The sequence below is a fragment of the Bacillus rossius genome, chromosome 15 (assembly GCF_032445375.1).
Source record: "Bacillus rossius redtenbacheri isolate Brsri chromosome 15, Brsri_v3, whole genome shotgun sequence".
In the NCBI taxonomy this organism is placed as follows: Eukaryota; Metazoa; Arthropoda; class Insecta; order Phasmatodea; family Bacillidae; genus Bacillus; species Bacillus rossius.
The window spans coordinates 4,127,934-4,134,703 of NC_086342.1; the positions used below are offsets into that span (position 1 = coordinate 4,127,934).

The window sequence follows — 6,770 nt, forward strand, 5'->3', positions numbered from 1 at the left end:
CAATCACACAGTATCCACATTCTGAAGTCGGGGAATTTACTTTAAGTTCTGTCACACACAGAAAAAGTAGAAAGAAAACTACGCACTCTATGGGGATAACTGAGGCTGGATTTTTCTTTCTTTTCAGACACATGGAAAATAGTTAAAGTTATATTTTAAAAGTAACAATTTTTAGTTTTTGATAAGAAAAAGTCTTGGAAATTTTGTTGCAGACTTGTGTGGACAAAATTAATTATATTTTATGTAAAAACTAGGGATGGGCGAATTAAATCCTCAAATACCATTAAATCCTTAGTATTCAGAGGATTCAATATTTGAGGAGAAAGATTCAGAGAAATATATTAAAGTAAATAAAGTAATTAAAAAAATTCAACACTGATAACCTCTGAAATTTTCTCAGTATTTTTTCTTCAGGCCTATCCTGTTACCATTCCCCAAGATATTGTAATTTAGCATGTTATCATATAAATAAAATTACAATTTGTGTTGCTTCTAGAAACTATAGTTAACATTTATTTTTTATTTTTTGTGCATTACTTGATTTTTGACCCTTGGGATCTAGATTCGGATTCAAGGGGTATATTCACGGTACTCCGTGGGATCCGAATTCGAGGAAATTGGGAATTGGCCCATCACTAGTGATGACCAAATGCTACCCAGAACAGAGCACTAGGAAACTCGAGAGCAGCACGGCTGTTCCACAGCACTGATTTGCCAAACCCCCGTCTTGCACCAATAACACAAGACAAGATTTTACAGTTTTATTTTCAGGCCAATCGAATATTTAAAACATGAGATTTCTAAGTTTTTTTTTTTTTTTTTTTTTTATGAATTTTGTTTTCTCATTAAGGTAGCACAATTTTTAAAAAATACGACTTCACCAAAGCTCATCATTTTTGACTGATACATGATGCACTTTTACAATATAACCATTTGTAATAAACACTGGGGATAATAAATCAGCAAGTATATGTGCATTTATAAAATGTTAAAATTTCATACTGTAAAAATTAGTTCCGAAAAACAGTTACCATACCAAAGAAAAAGCATAATTTTTTTTTTCCCAATTAAGTAACTTACATTTTGGTGATAACTCCATGCTAAATAATTTACATTAATTGGATTTAATATATTAAAAGGTTACATTTTTCATATTCAGAGTTGAATATTAATTAAGAAAACTAGACAGTTTCATGTTTTTTTTTTGGGTCACATTTTGGTGCTTAATGGTGTGTTAATTTGCACTCCGGTGTTATATGCTTTACAAGCTTTTCGGTGTTATTTTGGCTTTTATCGCAATTCCCACATAATCCTAACCCTATGTAATGACTGGCCAGGAATACATGCTCCCACCCAGGAGTCTGTTGGCAGAACTGTTCGCACCTCTACGACCCTAAGCCAAACACCCAATAGGCCTGTTTGGGTGGTAGAGTTCATTTTTACACCACTACTCTGCCACTAAGTAACACACATAATGTGTGTTATTTTTACAACTTTATGCACATACACTTGATTTTCCTCAATGCTTTCTTTAAAAACATTTTTTTTTTTTTTCAAAAAATTACACTAGTATTTGACAAAGCACTAATATATATTTTTTTTTAAGTAATAACACAAAATCATTTAATTATCTTTATTATGTGGAAATTCTGACACTGTTTACAGAGGCGTAGGCCAGAGTCCAAAAAAAAAAATCTCATCATACATTAGTATCTACTGTCGCACGTGGGAAGTCCCAGTGACGACAAACAGACCACGTTACACAAAACTAACCTTGGCATATAATTGCAATACAGTACTTACTAACAATATATTTATATGTACTTGACATTCTCAATAGAAACAAAGACTGATAGTACTCAAAAAAATTGACATTGTAAAAGTGACAATTATTTTGTCTGCTAGCCATAAAACTACTACACAAACAGAAGCACAGAAAATCTGCACCGTAGCCATTAATCTGAAGGAAAAAAAAAAATACTGTATATAAAGTTGCGTATTTAACTGTTATTAGCAATAGTTATAAAGACGTGGAGCCACCACCCTACCACAAATACAGTTATCAGTCAAAAGTTTCACGAGACAAAATTACGGATCCAAAAAAAAAAAATTATTTTCCGCTCATCAAAGGCGTGACAGTTCACTTGTGCTGTGGTGAAACGGCCGCGCCGCACACACGCCGGCCAATAATGCACACCAGCACGTTGGCTAAAGGGTTTAACTTCTCTTCGAAACATACATTGGAACAGTGTTGTTAATGATTTAGAAAAGCTGAAAAATAAAAGAGAAAAAGTTGTAATTAGTTAAACATAAACTCCCTGCTCTGTTCGTAACACAGTAACTTGGCGAGCAATGTCGCTCTTCACTTGGCATCACAGGACACGACAAACAACAATTATTTCATGTCATTCGACTGCACCTGCAATTGCATTTTTTTTTTCACATCATTACTTTTCGTTGTCAATTATCTTATAAGAAATATTCTACGTGTTACATTTTTGCAGAAAATCATACATATCTATGTATAATTAAACATTTGCCTGACATGAAAACATGTCCACTCACAACACGTTAACTATTTCTGTTCCTACAGCGTAAATCTTACAACTTTCACATTTTCAAATATTTCATCATAAAGATCTGGAAACAAAAAAAAAAAATCCTACATGACACATGAAGATATGCCGAATACAGATCAAACTGCCAACTACCGCATAGGACATGTCTCTGATAGTGAACACAGTGCAGTATAATAATACAGACACATACACAGTATTGTCTCGATTAACAGTGGTTCCGTATTATCAGAGCCGACGTAAAGTTCCATTACCAGCAAAGACCTTTGAAACATTTGCTCGAGTACATAGATAATGATCCAACTGTTGTCGAAAGCCTAACATGATCAACCTCAAAGATGCAAGTTGCTGGCTGGGCAAATCATGGGGTGACTTGAAAGAACTCACAACGAAGGAAAGCCGAAAAAAACATCACCCCAAAAAAAGATACCAACTAAAAACCAAGATATTTTTGGTATTATATCCAATGTTATCAGAGACTTTATTTATCCGAGGTTGCAGAGACACTACTGTATATATATATATTTTTAAAAATACATGACAAAAAAATTGTGTTATTCCTGGAATACATGCTAGCACCGTCATGTCTGGCTATACTACTTGGTTAGCTTCTATCAACATTCCAGAGAACGGGCTGACAGCCCAAAGACAAGTGTGGCACTGTGTCAGGCAAGCATTTCTCCGGTTAGCACCGATAACGTACATTCTAAAACTAAATGAAGCCAAAGAACGAATGTAGATGATTCCAAATGTTGAACGTAGGAAATACATAATTCGTTATTGCTAGGAAGCTACTGTTAGCCCTGGGATGGAAAAAGTTAACAGGATGCTACGCATCTACTATGAAATACACATTCTATGATTTAAAGGGGACTGGGCCACGCCATTTAGGATTATTCCATGATTTAAAGGGAATTGGGCAACGCCATTTTGGATTATTCCATTTTTTTTTTTTTGTAAATATGTAGTCGCGGTATATGCAGAAAAAAAATGCTAAAAATCCGAAAATACTTTTATTCTATGCTCTTTCACTTCCTCTTTTCAAATCAACCGGCGGAGATAAGAAATCCCAAATACTTTAGGAGATATCGAATTTTTTAATTTTCATCACAATATCTGTGTAATGCGGTCACCATTGTTTCTTGTTTACAAGTATCTATTATATTTCTTATTGGACAATGTTGTCACGTGACAGTTCCGTGATTGGCCAGTATTCAAATGAACCAATACGTGATTATTTATTTATTTATTCATGTTCCGTCGGAGTTATCGCGACGTAGGTGAACGACTACATCAAAGGAAATGTACCCGCCTCCAACTTAGGTGAGTTTTTAACGTTTCTAATTTTAAAGTCTTATTTTTTTATTTGGATATTGTTGCGCAAGTAATAAGTAACAAAAATTTTTTTCGTGAGTTGTTAATGTTCATCATTTGTCCGGGTTTGTTATGTCAGGTCAGTTACATTATAAATACTTTAAAACTAAAGAACCATTGAAATTAAATCATATTATTTTAAATGTACGCTTAGTTTGAAAGTATTCATAATGTAACTGACCTGACCTAATGGACCATTTTAGTTCGTACTGTTCATCCTTTGTCCCGGTTTGTTTGGTCAGGTCAGTTACATTATAAATATTTTAAAACTAAACAGCCATTAAAATTAATTCACATTATTTTTTATGTCCGCTTAGTTTGAAAGTATTAATAATGTAACTGACCTGACCTAATCGACCATTTTATTTATTATGCATTCACGAACACACGACAAAATAACAAAAATGTCGACGTTCCAATGGTTGCACAGGTGTTGTATTGCAAAATTAAAAATTTAGATATCTCCTAAAGTATTTGGCATGTCAAAGCAAGATTCATATCTCCCGGACCTTCTATATCTTGTTACAAGCATCTATTTACTAACAGACCCTAGGCTATTAAGCCAGCAAGGAAATAATTTATTTAATTTATTATTTCTCGTGGGTGACTACAGCTGTCACCAGTTCACGAGTGTCGACTTCAACACGTAGCCAAAACTAAGTCCTATGCCACGTAAAACCAAAAAAAAATTAATTACGAAAACTTTACTGCAAGATGGCAAAGCCTAATCCCCCAAAAGTATACCAAATTTCCGGATTTACTTGCTTCTTACAAAGAGTTACATTAACATTACAACAATATGTAATATTTTGATTTTAATTCACACTTTAGCCAAGTGTCCGTAACCTCCCTTCAAAGAAGTGTCAGTCACAATGGTGCACAGTGAAACACTTCCACCAACTTCTCACGCTACAGTAACTTAGTTCCCTCAAATAATTAACATCGTAAACTACCGACTGAATTTTCTAGAATTCAATTTTCGTCAGAAAGTGTCCTGTTTAAGTAAGTGTACAATGCATCTTTCTTTATAAAAATAATTTAAGTGTACTGGAGGGGAGGAGGGGAAGAAATTAATTCCTGCATTATGTAATGCAAATAATCATGTTTCTCCTTTGATTAACCTGCAAAGTTTTTGCTTGCATTTAAATTACACGATTTTGCAAGTTGTCTTGATATATGTACACCACGTGTGCTACAGAAAATTTTTCTACATTCTTCTGATAAACTTGTCATAGTTCAATCATTTCACTATTTCTGTGTGTATATGTGTGTGTCTGAGCATGTATATACAGCTGTGTAACTGCTGCAGCACTCTCTCTGACATGTAAGCTACAACCACACAGGGTGCTATGCTTGGTATGTTCACTACGTTCGCTACGCGAGTAAAAATACAGCCAGCCGCATCTCAGGTGCCACTGGCCAAAAAAAGATGTGGTCGCTATGTTGGCGATGTCGCCAGGTTTTTGGTGTTCTTCTGAAATGTCGGACTTCACGCATGCGCAGATAAACAAAACCATGTTTTTGCGCAGAATTGTGCTCTACTTCTGCTTTAAATTAGTATCGTGTCGACGGGAAATTTTATTGAAGTAAGAAAATATCCATGTTGTTGGAACAATTCGATAGAAAACTATAGAAAGCATGACATGCAGGATTATACCCGGGATTTGATTTCAAGGGAGGTTAATAAACCAGGTAAGTGGAATTGCAATTTTTTTTTACTCAGTTTGCAATCAAATTCAACTTGCACAAATATAATATTTACTGTAATATTGCAAATTATATCTACAAATGACGGTTTTCCAATGTATGAACATTCATTTACGTTCTTAATATGTTTCTAGGTTAAGAAATAAACAATGTTTCAAAAACATAAAGATGACAAAATAATTGGAGTTGCAATATGTTACAATTATTTAAACCGCACATTTCACAGCATTATCAAATGATCAAATTCTCAAAATTTATTATTTTTTGATTAACTTCAAAAACCCATTTCTTTTTATGTTCACATACTGAGACAGCCGGAATCATCGCTCTAATCCCACGGCATGCGTCTCTCCAACAGCACGAACTAGACTATCCCGTCTGGCCGCCTGGTGCAGCGAACATAGCAAATATCACGTAGTTTTCTGTGTGGCCACAGCTTTAATCACAACATTTCTGATGTTCATTTCAGAACTGCTGCACGTGCTAAGTGATAAATTTATAATTTCTCATCAGAAAGCATGCCTAGACCATGATTTATTTAGATTTGTGTCAAATATTGGTCCGATATTATGTTAATATTTTTTGTAATCATTTGTATCATAATCAATCTCTTATATTGCAATTTTATCATAAATTTTTTAAACCCAACAAAAATATACAGTTTTATTTAGTTAAATTATAATTGTACACAAAATAGTAATAAACACTTCCATCTAGCCTTACATAACTACTCACTTCACCCTGCAATAGCACTGGGGCATCTCTCTCCTGGAACACTAAAAATGACTGTAAAATGTGGAGCAAACAGTGGCCTGGGCCAAAAAGCTGAATGTTCTGCATTTAGCAAAGTTATGTTAGTTGAAAGTTAGTTAAAAGTATAAATTTTTCCCATTCATCTACAACTAATTTCAGAGAATTGCAACTTGAATTAACTTACAGCATTTTAAGCAAGTTTGTGCATATACATGCAGTCTCGTGATATGTGTTCATATCTACACTACTTAGTATTAAAAATTCAAGTCAAAGCTACATGCAGAGCAATCCAACTTGCATTCATAACAAGATTTTTTTTTTTTGAGTGAGTATACTTGCACTGTGCTTGGAAAAAGGTTT

At 34.1% G+C, this 6,770-nt stretch overlaps 1 protein-coding gene across 1 annotated transcript in view; it reads right to left on the bottom strand.

Moving 5' to 3' along the window:
* Positions 1-1,619: 1,619 nt before the first annotated feature.
* LOC134539560 (ras-like GTP-binding protein Rho1) overlaps positions 1,620-6,770 on the bottom strand; it is a 6,277-nt gene continuing 1,126 nt past the window's right edge. Inside the window, exon 2 of the mRNA XM_063381700.1 lies at positions 1,620-2,271. The gene's annotated coding sequence lies outside the window, so the exon portion shown is untranslated. The remainder of the gene's footprint in view (positions 2,272-6,770) is intronic.